This window comes from Ursus arctos, unplaced genomic scaffold (assembly GCF_023065955.2).
Source record: "Ursus arctos isolate Adak ecotype North America unplaced genomic scaffold, UrsArc2.0 scaffold_3, whole genome shotgun sequence".
Classification (NCBI taxonomy): Eukaryota; Metazoa; Chordata; class Mammalia; order Carnivora; family Ursidae; genus Ursus; species Ursus arctos.
The window spans coordinates 33,232,320-33,249,558 of NW_026622985.1; the positions used below are offsets into that span (position 1 = coordinate 33,232,320).

The 17,239-nt window shown below is 37.9% G+C and overlaps 1 protein-coding gene and 1 pseudogene across 2 annotated transcripts in view; both read left to right on the forward strand.

The window, feature by feature from the left end:
• The window catches only part of ANKIB1 (ankyrin repeat and IBR domain containing 1), a 248,689-nt gene that overhangs the window by 40,877 nt on the left and 190,573 nt on the right, over positions 1 to 17,239 (forward strand). For both annotated transcript variants that reach the window (XM_048212861.2, XM_057304104.1), the window contains exon 3: positions 9,820 to 9,906. The gene's annotated coding sequence lies outside the window, so the exon portion shown is untranslated. The remainder of the gene's footprint in view (positions 1 to 9,819; positions 9,907 to 17,239) is intronic.
• LOC113266745 (mRNA turnover protein 4 homolog) lies at positions 1,102 to 2,435 on the forward strand (annotated as a pseudogene).

The window sequence follows — 17,239 nt, forward strand, 5'->3', positions numbered from 1 at the left end:
TTTGCCTTTTTGGTTCTCCAGTACTTGTCTACACAACTCCCTATATTAAATCCTTTCTACTAAACTGGCATGGTTTCAAAATTTCACAGACTCTCAAAGAGAATAGAAAAAGAGGGAACATTTTCCAGTTTGTTTTAGGACATTAGCACTAACCTTGACAACACATAATAAGGACAATATGAAAAATTACAGGCCAACTTTACTCGAGGCAAAATTCTTTTTTTTTTTTTTAAGTATATACCTTTTTTTTTTAAAAAGATTTTATTTATTTATTTGACAGAGAGAGAGACATGAGAGAGGGAACACAAGCAGGGGGAGTGGGAGAAGAAGAAGCAGGCTCCAAGCGGAGGAGCCTGATACAGTGCTTGATCCCAGAATGCCAGGATCACGCCCTGAGCTGAAGGCAGATGCTTAACGACTGTGCCACCCAGGCGCCCCTCAAGGCAAAATTCTAAACATTATAAAACTTTTCTAAATATTATAAAAACCGGCAATATATAAAGAGAATATTTTGTGACTCAGTTGCATTTGTCCCAAAAATTGAAGGTTGGATTTTTTTTATTATAATAGTATTTTTTATTATATTATGAAGGTTGGATTTTAACATTAAAAAGTTAATGTGATTTGCCACATTGAGATTAAGGAGAAAAACCATATGATCATTTCAATAGATGCAGAAGCACTTGATAAATTGCAACATTTTTCATGATTTTAGAAAGAAATTTTAGCAAACTAGGAACAGACGGGAATTTCCATAATCTGCTAAATGGTGTCCTTAAAAAAATTTATAAATATCATACCTAATGGTGAAACAGTAAAAACTTTCCTCTGATATTGGAAGCAAGAAAACATTGCCCCGTATCATCACTTCTATTCAGTATTGTACTGGAGATCTTAGTCAGTAGCATAAGGCAAGAAAAAAGGTATAAAGATTATTTAAAAATAAATTAAAATGTCATTACTCACAGATAATATAATTATGTATGTAGGAAATCCAAGATCATCTACATATACATTATTAGAATCAGTAGGAACATTAAGTAATGTTGAATATAAAATCGGTATACAAAAGTCAGTTTCCTTCCTTATATTAAAAAAAAGATGTTAGAAAATGAAAGTTTAAAGAGGTATAATTTACAGTCAAGAAATGTCAAGTCCTTAGGAATAAATCTAACAAAAATTGTATAAGACTTCTACAGAAAAATCCTACTTCATATAAATACAAAATGTAGTGAGAGATATTGGAGAAGACCTAAATAAATGGAGTGGTATTCTTTGCAAATTGATCTGTAAATTCAATCTTATTATAAATTCAATTCTAACCTTATTTTTGGGGAACTTGACAAGCTGGTTCTTAAAAGTCTTTGGACAGAGGGCCAAGAAGAGTCATGATATACTTTAAAAAGGCAGAGGATTTGTTTGATGAATATGAAGACTTCTTATGAGGCTATAGTAACTCAGGTGTTATGGCACTGACACAAGAATATTCAAATAGATCAATAGAATATTTAGAAAGCCCAGAACCAGACATTTGATTATGACATATGGATACTTGGTTTTTTAAAAATACAGGACTTTGGAGCATTGAAAAAAAGGTAGTCTTTTCAATAATGATGCTAGAACAACTGGACAGTTAGTACACTGTAAAATATGTCTGAAAGATATATCCAGATCCAAACACAACAAGAAAGTTTCCTTAACCAAAACTGCCAAGAAAGGCTTAGAACTGAAATAGAACCTGATAGAGGGGCTTTGGAAATGTGTGGACCCATACAAGTACCTTTTTGTCTTCTCTGTGGCCAACATGAGGAACAGCAAGCTGAAAGACATTGCAACACCTGGAAGCATAGCCAGATGTTCTTTGGCAAAAACAAGGTGATGATGGTGGTCTTGGGTCGAAGCCCATCTGACGAGTACAAGACAGACTGCATCAGGTCAGCAAGAAGTTGAGGTGTGAGGGTCGATCTTCTTTTCACCAACCGCACCAGAGAGGAAGTGAATGAGTGGTTTACAAAATATACAGAAATGGACTTCGCTCGAGCTGGAAACAAAGCAACTTTCACTGTGACCCCTGGAGCAGTTCCCCCACTCCGTGGATCCTCAAGAGAGGTGTGGTGACCCTGCTGCCTGACTATGAGGTGTGCAAGGAGGGTGATGTGCTGACCCCAGAGCAGGCCCATGTGCTGAAGCTTTTCAGGTATGAGATGGCTGAATTCAAAGCTGCCATCAAATACTTGTGGGATGTACAGTCCAGAAGGTTCTAGGAGATGGGTGATGACTTGCCTGAGAACATGTCAGAAGAATCGTGGGCGGTGGGGGAGGGTAGGGAGACAAAGGCTGATAGGCACTTGGGGCCCAGAAGTGTGAGACTGCCATCCTGCAGGCCAAACAGCAGCGAGGGTGAGAGGGACAGATTGCTTTTCTATAAGGAATAAAACTGTCTGCAGGGTAGCTCCCTGTGAACAGCAAAGAGGACTTTTCCTAGGAAAAAAGGCCTTGGCTTCAGGCTTTTATTTGGATTCCCAGGGTTCCTCTTCTTGTTCATCTTGAGCCAGCTTCCAGCACTGGCTCCTGAATGATGGTTGGGGATGTGAGAGCCACCATCCGAGCAGGGGCTTCTCTCCTCTGGTCTTTGTGCCCTTACTGGAAACAGGGGTTTGCCAAAGAATAGAGGAACCCTGGCCACCCTTCCTATCCTTTTCTTTCTCTCCCTCCTCCCCTCACCCCATCCCCCAGCCACATCAGGGCCAGGAGTCTTAAACGAAAAGACAGGATGCTTTCACTAAGACAAGAGTAAAGGCACTTCTGAAACCCAGAGCAGATATTAAAACTGTTCCACAGGGGAAAAAAAGATGGAGGGGGGGCAGAATTAAAAAGTCAATAAAATAAGATATATCCAAAAATGTGGTGAAGATAGAGAAGGAGATGGAAAATATAAAGGAATGCATGGAAAATATAATGAGAAGGAGTAACATATATTTAATTAGAGTTCCAGAAGGAGAAAATGGACATAATGGAGCAAAGGCAATATTTAAAGAAATACTGGCTATGAATGCTCCAGAACTAGTGAAAAATATGAATCAAGAGATCCATGATATACAACATATCCAAGGAGAATAAATAAAAAGAAGTGTCATTCTTAAACTACAGAACAATAGAAACAATGAACATATCATGAGATCAGTCTGAGAGAAGGGAAGGAACACCCATAGAGGAATGACAAGATGAGGACAGACATCCTCGCAACTTCAGTGAAAGCTAGAGGACAGTGGAATAACTTTTTCAAAATGTTGACAGAAAGTTCCTATCAACCTTGAATTGGATATCCAGCCAAGTTATCATTCAAAAATTAAAGGAACAGAAAAACATTTACAGATAAACAAAACTGGGAACTTCTACCAGCAAGACACTTGCTCAAAAGGAAATTCTAACAGGTATACTTTAAGAGGAAAAAGATACCAGAAGATGGTCTGAAATTCAAGATGGAATAGTGAGCAAGTAAAATGGTGGTCACATACGTAAATTCAAATAATGGTCTATATAAAACAATAACTGTGTCATGTATGGCATTTAAAAAGAACTAGAATCATTAGAAATTATGAGTCAAGAATCTCCCTGAATATTACAGAGGATAATGGTAACTGCAGTGTAGAGGCCCAGTGGACACCACCTTTGCCAAGTGATTAAAGTCAACATCATCACTACATAATGTACTTCAAGATATGGAGGACTGAGAAGGGCTAATCACTTTGTGGTTTTCTTGCCAAAAATGCATAACCTCAATCCAATTAGGAGAAGACATCGGGCAAATCCAAACTGAGATACATTCTGCAAAATAACGGATTAGTTCTCTTCAAAAATGTTGGGGACATAAAAGACAAAGACTCAGAAACTGTCACAGATTGTAGGAGACTAAGGAGACGTAACAACTAAATTTTATATGGGATCCTGGGTTAGACTCTGGTACAGAAAAAAGACATCAATGTAAAAATGTAAATTTCAAATAAAGTCCATAGTTTAGTTAGTAGTATTATACCAATGTAAATATTGCAACTTCTCTGTAAATCAATATTATTTCAAAATAAAATAAAAACAAGACTTGAGCTAAAATATTCTAAAGCCTTTTTTTTTGAGGTATATGAGAAGTTGTTCAGCTGTAAGACTGTGTTAGGCATACTTGATAAAATTTGATAAATTTTTAAGGGTTATTATTAACAATAAAAGTAGAGGGAATAGATACCAGACTTATAAAGAGAAAAACTTTAAGGGGAAAACACGAAAGAGGAGGAGGAACAATAACAATATTCAGGGAGGTTTTTTAAAAAGCAAAAAAAGAGAAAAAGAAATTGGACAGAAAAAAATTTAAAAGAAAGTAAAAACAAGTCCAAATATAATCAAAATTAATGTGAATGGACTAAATAACCAATTGAAAGTCAGATTAAACAAAAACAAAAACAGAAACCCAAGTGCTATTATGAAAGATGACTGTAAAGCATACGATCACAGAAAGGTTGAAATTAAAAGGAGGAACCCATGTTACATATGACCTTGATTTATGACAAAAGTGGCACTAAGATCACTGTGGAAAGTATGGCTTTTGATTCTGGGTCAACTAGAAATCCGTACAGAAAGAAAAAGATATTTTACCCCTATCTTGCCATCCACAAAAATCAATTTTAAGTGGACTAAAGATTTAAATGTGAAAAGTAAAGCAGTGAGAAGACATTAGGATAGAGAATGAATTAAGTGGACACAAAAAACATTGTAATAGTAACAGATTGGAAATAACATAAATGTCCCTGATAGGAGACACATCAATAAATCATCTTCTAACCATGCATAAAACTAACTTCAACAGAACCTTAACCACACCAGGCCAGGCTGGGGTTTAATCAATATATTTTTAGCTTTTGCTTTAACTTAATGTTAAAGATTATTAAAATCGCTGTGTCCAAATCATCTCCACTCGAAGTTTCTCAAGCTTATGGCTTTCATTTTAACTATGACTGAGTCAAAGTATTTGGGTGTATAATTTTCTATTTCCACAATGTGTTTTCTCATGTTTTAATTTTATGGTTTTTGCCTTTTGTGCCTTAAGGGGTTCTTCTATATTTACTTCTCTATCGGTCAGGTTCCCACAGGAAAACATGCTCCACTCAAATTCAGTAATTTGAGGAAAGTTTACGAGTGAGGAAAGTTTACCAGAGAGTTTCTTTACAAAGGTAGAGTGTGGGGGAATTCCAGAGAATAGTGTTGTATCCCAGGGCTAGTGCAGTGAGCTGCACTGTTACTCCTAAGCCTGGTAGGGGAGAGAGAACCCTGACAGTGCGTTGTGGACAAAGGCCACCTGACTGGAGCTTGGGCTCTGGATGAATGAATACAGTCAGCAGCAGGGATGTAGCAGAGAGAGCCAGGGGAATAAATCCCCACTCTCACTCTCCTCCATTCTTCTTATCTTCTGATGCAGCTCCCTTTTGACTGAACCCATATGAGATTCAGAGAGCATGAGGGGCACTTGATGCAGTCCATACAGGTTAGCCCTTTGGGGCACAAAGCAGAATCAGAGGGTGGAGATTACAAAAATGGCCACAAGTTTTTCCAGTATTTGCATGTGCCCCAAGAAGTAGAGTCTATTTCCTTACCGCTCAAATCTCACTTTGGCCATGTGACTCAAACTTTGGCCAATGGGGCATTAGCAAACATGACACAAGCAGAGGTTTGAAATGCACTCGGACACTGCACATTTTTTGAGACCACTACATAGGCGTCTATGCAGCGTGAAGTCTGGTTAGCTTCCTGGGTGATGAGAGACAGTTGACTAATTATTCTAGCCTTCAGCCAGCCAACACACAGAGGCAGAGTGACCTAGCTGACTGGCAGCTGACCACAAATGCATGGGTGAACCCAGCCACCACTGTCAGAACTGCCTAGCTGAGCCATCCCCAAATGGCTTACTCACAGAATTGGGAGCTTACTAAATTGTTTGCTATGCAGCAAAGACTAACTGGTGTAAGTGGCAAATGGAATATATCCAGCACAAGTGTTTAAAAAATTTATGCTTTGCCTGTCACAGTTCTTTAATCCATATGGAAATTATTTTGTACATGGTATGAGTTAGGGATCTAATTTAATTTTTCTCATGTGTCTAGTCAGTTGTCTCTGCAATATATTCAATAGTAAATTCTTTCTTCACTGATGTCTAATGCTGCCTCAGTCATATATATATGTGTAGAGCTGTTTCTGGAATTTCAGTTCTATTCCTTTTATCTATTTGTCTAAGTTTGCATCAGTACCACATGTTTTAATGATTATAACTTTATAATAAATCTTGGTCTCTGGTAGAGAAAGCCCTCTCCCCTTATCCTTTTTCTTCAAAATTATGATGGTTATTCTCAACCCTTTACGTAGCCAGATCAATTTCAGGATCTGTGCATCAAGTTCCACAAAATGTCTTGCTTGTATTTCAATAAGAATTGAATTAAACTTGTGAACTAATCTGGGAAAGAAGTGACACATTTATGATATTGATTCATCCTATTTAATAATGTGGTATATCTCCATTGCTATTGGGAATGATACCTGATTTCTCTGTCTTTTTTAATTTATAAAATATTCATATATAGGAACACTACTAATTTTTGTATGTTGATCTTGTCTCCAGCAATATGACTGGACTCTCATATGAGTTCTATCAACTTTACACATTCTACTAGATTTTCTGTAAAGAGAATATTACAAATATTGGCAGTATTTGTTTCTTCTTATCCAATTCTCTGACTCATTTATTATCTTATTGCATTTGTTAAGCCCTTCAGTAAGTACAATGTGGAATAGAAGGAATGATATCAGCTATCTTTTGTCTTCCTTTTTTAACCTGCTAATGTGGTATATTACATTAACAGATTTTCTTTATTGAACATCTGGCATTTCGAGGGTAAATCAAACTTGATCACGATATATTGCTTTTTTTAATTTATTTTTTTAGAATAATTTTTTATTATATTATGTTAGTCACCATACAGTACTTCCCTAGTTTTTGATGTAAAATTCAGTAATGTGGCGGGATACAAAATCAACGCTCAGAAATCAATTGCATTTCTATACATGAACAATGAGACTGAAGAAAGAGAAATTAGGGAATCCATTCCATTTACAATAGCACCAAAAATCATACATTACCTCGGAATTAACTTAACCAGAGACGTAAAGGATCTATATTCTTGAAACTACAAATCACTCTTGAAAGACATTGAGGAAGGCATAAAAAGATGGAAAGATATTCCATGCTCATGGATCGGAAGAATTAACATAGTTAAAATGTCCATGCTACCCAGAGCAATCTACACTTTCAGTGCCATCCTGATCAAAATACCAATGACATTTTTCAAAGAACTGGAATGAACAGCCCTTAAATTTGTTTGGAACCAGAAAAGGCCCCGAATCGCCAAGGAATTGTTGAAAAGGAAAAACAAAAGGGGGGCATCACGTTGCCGGATTTCAAGCTATACTACAAAGCTGTGATCACAAAGACAGCATGGTACTGGCACAAAAACAGACACATAGACCAATGGAACAGAATAGAGAACCCAGAAATGGACCCTCGGCTCTTTGGGCAACTAATCTTTGACAAAGCAGGAAAAAACATCCAGTGGAAAAAAGACAGTCTCTTCAATAAATGGTGCTGGGAAAATTGGACAGCTACATGCAAAAGAATGAAACTTGACCACTCTCTCACACCATACACAAAGATAAACTCCAAATGGATGAAAGACAATATATTGCTTTTTAATTCACTTTTGAATTAAATGTAACATTTATTGAGAATTTTTATACCTGTGTTATTAGTAATTTTGTTGATAATTTCCTTATCTGTAATGTTCTTATCCAGTTTTGTTGTCAGGGTTAACTTCATAAATTGAGCTGGGTAACTTACCCTAATTATCTGTTTGTTGAAATATTTTATATGTTATAGAGTTCTGTAAAATTTTCTTTTTGATCTCTTACTCATTAGATTTGATGGTTACTGGTTTGTCCAAGTTTTCTTTTTCTTTTCAAGACATGCGGTGAAGTAACTACTTTCTCCTGGCTTCATGTTTCTGTATAGAGGAAACTCTATCCATGAAATGCCCTTGGCCTTGAGCCTCATCTCCACAGTATCTCCTCTACAGAGAAGACTTAAGTAACTGATGAGCTCATCTCCTTCTGGGTTCCCTCTAGGTCTTTCTGTGTTCTAGTGAGCTGTCTTCCATAGAATAAGAGGGTTGACCACCTGTTGGGGGAGCCAAGGTTGTCCATCTACGTAATGACAAAATAATTAGTTGAATTCGGGGGGAACTATTACAAGTCCACTTAGCTACAGACCAAAGCCACTTTCTCTAAGCGGTCTTATCAGTAATACATGTGATATTTTGACCCCCATTTGCTTGATTATATTTAATGATAAGAAACTTGGGAGGAGAAGAAGGGGTGTTATTCTTTGCTCCTCAAATGGCAACATCTGGTGCCATGGCTGAACGCTTTGAAAAATAAATACAACTGGAGAAATTAAGTCTCCAGGGTGGTAAGGGCTCATGGTTTATAGCTGTACAGTTTTGACCTTGACATTTTGTAGCAGCCCAGATTGTGCTTTTGGCTTTTGTGGGGATGGCTTTTTCAGGTGGCTTTAGCCCTTGGGCTTTTCTTTAGTTAAGCATGGCATACATGGGATTGTGATCTTGATGGGTTACCACAATTTAAGGTAGTTTTGTCCCCAGGTGTTTGGTGGTTCTTCTGCAAAAGGGTATTTTTTGTTTTATTTTTTATTGTGGTAAAAAATATATAAAATTTATCATTTGAATTATTTTCAAGTGTATAGTTAGTAGCATTAGGTACATTCATAAGATGAAAAACTAACTAAACAAGGGCTGCTCTGGTCTCCGTGTGTGGATACCTACAGATTGACTGTGAATGCTGCATCCAGTTGGGACTGGTAATAAAGAAGAAACAGAGTCAGAGATGAGATTTTCTATTCTGTTGGCCCAAATTAGGTCAAGTCCCCAACCTTGAACCAATGATTGTGGCTAGGAGTCAGAGTAATACTATTTTAGATAATAGTACATGGCTCACTCCTACAGCCAAGGGTGGCATTTGCCCACCCCAAATATCACAAGGGAAATATATGTATGCATGTATGTGTTTATGTATACACATCTGAGAGAGCAAACCAAACCCGAAGGAAGAACAGATGCTGGAGAACAGATGTCCCCTATAACTACTTCTTAGAGATAACCAGTGATAAATATCATACATATTACTTTTTTTAATATAAAATTGAGGCCTATGTAGTATCATTGTCTAATATGGCAACAGCTATATGTGGCTATTTCAATTTAGATAAAATAAAATTACAGTTTAGCCTCTCAGTCATACTAGCCATACTTCAAATGCTTAACAGCTAAATGTGTCTAGTGACTACCTTATTGAACAGTGCAGATATTGAACATTTACAACATCACAGAATATATACATCATAGTTAACATACCGTGATTTGAAATAAAATATTTGGAAAGCTTATCTTTCATGCCTGCAAAATATTCCACTGAATGTAAACATTTTAAAGGCTGATAAATAACATTTTAAAAATGTATAGGAGAAAGTCTTTTTCCCCTCATCCTCACAAGCATTGAGAGACTCATTTAAAAGTAAATATTGTCAATCTAATAGGCCAAAACAGATCCTGTTTTTATAAATATAAGTTAATTTGAACAACAACGCTCTGAAATTTGTTACGGATCTGAAAGACATAGGTATTAACCACAAGACGTTTTTGTGTCCTACAGTATCAACAAATTGTTTCCTGGAATGTGGAATAAAGGCCACTCAACAGAGGCTAAAGCAACGTGGGACAGGGTGCACACACGCCAGAGGTGGGTATCCCTGGGGCAGGAAGAGGGAGGACGTAAAGAGCTGTAGATGTTGAGAGGAAATGGGAGAAGAAACCCTGGGTTTCGCTTGTCGGGTGGCCCAAGTAAGTAATAGCGCTTCGCTTCACCTGGAGCCTTTCTCAGCGGCTGTGACTCTGGTGGCGGGCAGAGCGGGGCTGCGCGCCGGGGAGCATCCAGCAACTCGGGCAATAGCGGTGGCCTGCCGCTCCGCACTGACGCGACCCTGTGCCGCAGCGACAGTGGCTGAGCGCGTCGGATCGGCCGCGCCCCTACGCGTTTGTGAGCTGGCCCGGGTCACACTAGGACACCTGCGGGGAGGCGAGGGCCTCCATTCAGCTCCCCAGGCCGGACGCTTGCCGGCGGCCACCAATGGGCAGAGAGCTCATGCTCCTACCTAGGTTTGTTTTCCTGCCTGCGGGGCTAACAGAAGGCTATAGCGGCCTGATGAAAATGACACGTGGTGTGGAGGACCCATTTAGTCAGTCTTCGACCAAACTGCCTCATAGAGCCCGACCTTTTCTGTCTCGGTTACTCATGGGGCTATTTTTCAGCACCTGCCGGACTCCCAACCCACTGGTCAGGGCTGAAGGCACGCTGCCCGGGCCCAGGAATAACCGAGCGTGCTCATCTCGGAGAGAGGGAGATTGCGCCACTGTTTATTTTTTTTATTATTTATTATGTTATGTTAGTCACCATAGTGTTCCATGATTCATTGTATGCGCCACTGTTTAAAGGGATCCCCGAGATCCCGAGGATCTGGAGATTTGCAGGCGGGTCTGCCTTTGCAGTTACCAGGAAGAGTACTCAAAAGTGAGTCTAGGGACAGGAGAGGTGGCTGTGCTTGGAGAAAGCTCCTGAGGTGACTGTAACTTGCCTTCTCCAATCATCTGAACAGGATAAATTGAAGTTCCAAGGCCGATTTAGTCCTAGCCTACTATAACGAAGAACGCTGCATTTATCAGAAAACAAAACAAAACAGGAAGTCTTTGTAGAATATGAGGACGTAACTGAAAACCAGAGCTTTTAGGTAATAGAGCTTTTAGAAAAAAGAAATGGAAAACTTAAAAAAGATCTTGCTTGATTTACTAATATAAATACCTGAAATGTAACAAAATTGAAAAAAATCAATGAGTTTTACCATGATTGAATATTCTAAAAATGCCACTTGAATTAATTCATCTTTTGATGAGCATTATTGCATCCTGTTAGAAGGTGATGTTTAAAATATTCTTAGAGTACTAAGTTAACAGAAAACTTCCAAGCATATTATCTATAGGCTCATGTCAAAGGCTCTCCTTTCATTTGCAGAGGACCTTGTCTACAGAGTAGGGCACTTGACCTTGGTGAGGAGTCACAGCCTTTCTGGTTATCAGGGTGGTTGGCCCACCGCTTTCCCCAGCCCTTTTCCATAGCCTGCAACTGTTACCAAATTGTTTTAGTATATGGACCTCCCAAACCCTCGCATCACCACCAAACTCCAGTTTGAAATTTAAAGTTGAATAATGGGTGGCAGCTCTTTCTGCCCTGTCTCTGTGCTTTAATAAAATCACCATTTGCACCAAAATAAACAAATAAAGTTGAATAATGAATGCAATTAACTTCTCAGAATTTATGAAAAGCAGTGATGTGCCCTTTTCTATAATTCTACATGTGTAGTCTTTTCATATCCCATTCTGTGGATTGAATTTGCAAGTTGTCATCTGCCTACTTAAGAGCTTTGTGACTAATTGAAAATACATGTAATTTGCTGGTGTTGCAGAAGTCTATGTTTTGTCTTTTTCCTAAACTGAGATATAATTGACATATAACATTAGTTTCTGGTATACAAAATAATGATTTGATATTTGTATATGTTGCAAAATGATTACCACACTAAGTCTAAACATCTATCACCATACAGTTAATAAATCTCCTCTCTGTGAAGAGAACTTTTAAGATCCACTCTTGTAGCAAATTTCAAATATGCAATAGTATTATTAACTATAGTCACCATGCTGTACATAATTTTCCCATGACTTATTTATAACTGGAAGTCTGTACCTTATGGACTGCCTTCATCCATGTTCACCCACCCACCACCCTCTGCCTCTTGAAACCACCAATCTGTTCTCCCCATCTATGAGCTTGTTTTTGTTGTTGTTTTTTAGATCCACATGTGAGATCACATGGTATTTTTGTTTCTGTCTGACTTACTTCACTTAGCATAATGCCATCATTGGTCCATCCATGTTGTAGCAAATGGCAAGATTTCTTTTTTATGGCTGAATAATACTGTTGTAAAAATATAAAAATATGGCACTTTTTTTTTTAATCCATTCATCCATTCATGGACACTTAGGTTGTTGCTGTGTCTTAACTATTGTAAATAATGCTGCAGTGAATATGGGGGTACATGTATTTTTTTTTTGAGCTAAGGTTTTCATTTCTTTTGGATAAATACCCAGAAGTGGTATTGCTGGATCATATGGTAGTTCTATTTGTAATTTTTTGAGGAACCTCCATACTGTTTTCCATAATGGCTGCGCCAGTTTACATTTCCACCAATAGTGCACAAGGGTTCCCTTTCTTCATACCTTTGCCAACACTTCTAATTTCTTTTCTTTTTGATACTAGCCATTCTAACAGGTGTGAGGTGAGATCTATTTGATTTTGATTTGCACTTTCCTGATGATTAATGATGTTAAGCACCTTTCAGGTGCTTGTTAGCCAACTATGTTTTTGGAAAAATGTTTATTCAGATCCTCTGCCCATTTTTAAATCAGATTTTTTTTTCTATTGAGTTGTATGAGTCCTTTATATACTTTGGATATTAACCTCCCTCAGATATAAACTTGCAAATATCTTCTCCCATTCCATGGGTTGCCTGTTCATTTTCTTTATATAAAGTTTCCTTTGCTGTGCAGTTTTTAATTTGATATAGTCCCATGTTTATTTTTGGTTTTTGCTGCCTTTGCTTTTGGTGTCAAATCCAAAAAGTCACCCAAAACCAATGGCAAGGAGCTTACCCCCTATGTTTTCTATTTAGAGTTTTATCATTTCGGGTCTTATGTTCAAGTTTCTAATCCACTTTGTTCATCTTTTTAAGTAGGCTCCACACCCAGTATAGAGCCCAACGCAGAGCTTGAACTCAGGACCCTGAGATCAAGACCTGAGCTGAGATCAAGAGTCGGACACTTAACCAACTGAGCCACCCAGGCACCCCTGTGTTAAATTTTTGTGCATAGCGTAAGACAGTGGTCTAGTTTCCCCAGCATCATTTATTGAAGAGACTATCCTTTTCCCATTGTATATGATTGGCTCCTCTGTTGTTAATTAGTTGGCCAAATATGTGTGGGTTTATTTCTGGGGTCTCTATTCTATTCCACTGACCTATATGTCTGTTTTTATACCACTACTATACTGTTGGAAACACATATAATTTGCTGATGTTCCAGAAGTCTATATTTTTTGTTGTTCTCTTAATCGAGGCATTAAAAGCTGCTGCTTAGTATACTTACTTTCTTTACTCAGCATAAGGTAGAAAGGAAAAAAGCTTCTTAATTTTAATATGGCAATTTATATTACCTTTGGTCTTTGGAACGCAGGTAGTTTTCCTATCCTTTTTATGCTTTCCTTTTCTTATAGGGAGTTTACAAAGTTTCTGACTTGTGATTTAAACTCCATATTAAAAAGCAAGTTGGATTATCTTTATCTTTACTGTCTCAAAGTTTATTCATAAGTAGAAAATAAGTTTCAAAAACATTTTGTCATGTTCTCATCATAGTGTTTATCTAATCTCTCTTGGAATTGTAAGTATGAATGATGTATTTTACCATTCATTTCAATGACTGATTATGATCAAGAAAGATGAGAAACTTATTAACTTTAAGCACTTAGTAAAGCCCGACTTTTACACTGTTGCAACATAAAATAATATGCAGTGTGTGCACATCCATCTATTTTATTTTATTTTATTTTTTTTTTTAAAGATTTTATTTATTTATTTGACAGAGAGAGAGACAGCCAGCGAGAGAGGGAACACAGCAGGGGAGTGGGAGAGGAAGAAGCAGGCTCCCAGCCGAGGAGCCTGACGTGGGGCTCGATCCCAGAACACCGGGATCACTCCCTGAGCCGAAGGCAGACGCTTAACGACTGCGCCACCCAGGCGCCCCGACATCCATCTATTTTAAAGTAGTAAATATCAAGTAAACCAAAGTTCAGATAAAGTTAATTAAAATCCAACTTTTTTAAAAAGAGGATTCTTTATTATTATTTTATAAAGATTTTATTTATTTATTTGAGAGAGAGCAAGAGTGCAAGCAAGAGTGCAAGAGCAGGGGGGAGGGAGAAGCAGACTTCCCCACTACGCAGGGAGTCTGCTGCAGAGCTCGATCCAAGGATCGAGGATTGAGGATCATGACCTGAGCCCAAGGCAGATCTTTAACCAACTGAACCATCCAGGTGCCCTTAAAACCCTACTTTTATCTATGTACAGTTAGTTACTTGTGAATGAAATGGTTGAAATAAATTAAAAAAACAGACTGGCTTTTCTTCCTCATAGGGTTATGTGTACAAAACTATTCCAATATTAGTTGGAAGCAGACAATCTGGAAAGGAAAAATAGCACACATTCAATTTAAGTGAAAATTGTTTATCCATTTTTCTATCTCTGCGTGACTTATTTTCCATTCTTTCCCTTTCACTGCCCTACTGGTATATATTCAATAAATACAAACAAAAGTATTATCAGCATCTGTAAAATATAACTGGGAAGGAGTGTTATTAAAACACCACACAGCACATTCCAAAAGTGAACAAGTCATTTGCTAATTACTGATGTGGGATTGTACTTGTGTTATTAGTTCATATAATTGAGTTGATGACATAATTACATGATTATCTAACAACTAAAGCATTTAGTATGCTCGTAGGGAGACTTCTTTTAAAAACAATTGCTTTGGTTATGTATTTTTTTTGTTAAAGATTTTATTTATTTGAGAGAGAGAGAGAGAGAGAGCACAAATGGGGTGAGGGACAGGGGGAGAAGCAGGCTACCCGCCAAGCAGAAACCTGATGTGGGGCTTGATCACAGAATTCCAGGATCATGACCTGAGCTGAAGGCAGATGCTTAACTGACTGAGCCACCCAGGCGCCCCTGGATATGTATTATTTTTAACTGTACAATTTTGCTCCATTTTTACAGTAATGTTAGAAAACTATCATTTTCCCCCTGTTGAATTGGAGTATATGTAGTCTACTCCCTAGGCAAGTAGGGGGAAATTATACCAGTAAAGCACTGCAAATGAGAAAGTGGGGGCAGCGGGTTCATCCTTTGAGTGTCCTTAATGTGGGATCATCAGTTCAAAGGGGGTACGTATTTCTAGACTGTTTTACCAAAAGATTAAACCAATTTTCAGTTGCAACCAAAAATATTCTTATATGTTGTCTCAGTCCTATGCCAACATTAATTTTTATTAATGTAATTAGTTGAGTTTTAGTTCATATAATTTAAACTAATAAGGGTTTGCATTTTTGTTAGCAAAGTTTTATATTCCCCATATTTTTTTTTTATTTTTTATTATATTATGTTAGTCACCATACAGTACATCCCCGGTTTCCGATGTAAGGCTCGATGATTCATTAGTTGTGTATAACACCCAGTGCACCATGCAATACGTGCCCTCCTTACTACCCACCACCAGTCTATCCCATTCCCCCACCCCCCTCCCCTCTGAGGCCCTCAGTTTGTTTCTCAGAGTCCATAGTCTCTCATGTTTCATTCCCCCTTCTGATTACCCCCCCTTTCTTTATCCCTTTCTTCCCCTATGGATCATCCTAGTTCTTATGTTCCATAGATGAGAGAAATCATATGATAGTTGTCTTTCTCTGCTTGACTTATTTCACTTAGCATTATCTCCTCCAGTGCCGTCCAGGTTGTAGCAAATGTTGAGAACTCATTCTTTCTGATAGCTGAGTAATATTCCATTGTATATATGGACCACAACTTCTTAATCCAGTCATCTGTTGAAGGGCATCTCGGCTCCTTCCATGATTTAGCTATTGTGGACATTGCTGCTATGAACATTGGGGTGCATATGGCCCTTCTCTTCACTACGTCTGTATCTTTGGGGTAAACACCCAGTAGTGCAATGGCTGGATCATAGGGGAGCTTAATTTTTAACTTTTTAAGGGACCTCCACACTGTTTTCCAGAGTGGCTGTACCAACTTGCATTCCCACCAACAATGTAGGAGGGATCCCCTTTCTCCACATCCTCTCCAACAATTGTTGTTTCTTGCCTTGTCAATTTTTGCCATTCTAACTGGCGTAAGGTGGTATCTCAGTGTGGTTTTGATTTGAATTTCCTTGATGGCTAATGATTTTGAACATTTTTTCATGTGTCTGTTAGCCATTTGTATGTCTTCATTGGAAAAGTGTCTGTTCATATCTTCTGCCCATTTTTTGATTTGTTTATTTGTTTCTCGTGTATTGAGTTTGAGAAGTTCTTTGTAGATCTTGGATACCAGTCTTTTATCTGTAGTGTCATTTGCAAATATATTCTCCCATTCCATGGGCTGCCTCTTAGTTTTTCTGACTGTTTCCTTGTCCCCATATTTTTTTTAAACTTTTATTTATTCAATTAATTAACATATAGTGCATTATTAGTTTCAGAGGTAGAGTTCAGTGATTCATCAGTTGCATGCAGCACCCAGTGTTCATTACATCATGTGTCCTCCATAAAGCCTAACACCCAGTTACCCCATTTGCCCACCTCCCTGCCCTCCAGCAACCCTCAGTTTGTTTCCTGTGGTTAAGAGTCTCTTATGATTTGTCTCCCTCTGATTTCGTCTTATTTTATTTTTTCCTCGCTTACCCTATGCTCCTCTGTTGTTTCTTAAATTCTACATAGGAGTGAAATCATATGACAATTGTCTTTCTCTGACTGACTTATTTCGCTTAGCATAATACCCTCTAGTTCCACCCATGTCATTGCAAATGGCAAGATTTCATTTTTTGATGGCTGAGTAGTATTCCTCGTGTGTGTGTGTGTGTGTGTGTATCACACACACTGCATCTTCTTTATCCATTCATCTGTCGATGGACATCTGTGCTCTTTCCACAGTTGGTATTGTGGACATTGCTACTATAAACATTGGGGTACCAGTGACCCTTTGGATCACTACACTTGTACCTTTGTATATTTCCCTGTATTTTAAAGTTGTCTGCGTTTCTGAACTTAGACTCTCTGTTAACCTTTGACCACTCCCTGTTGGAATTTGGATACTGACTTAAATTTCTACTGAATTTATATATATTTTTGGTAAATTTTCAACACT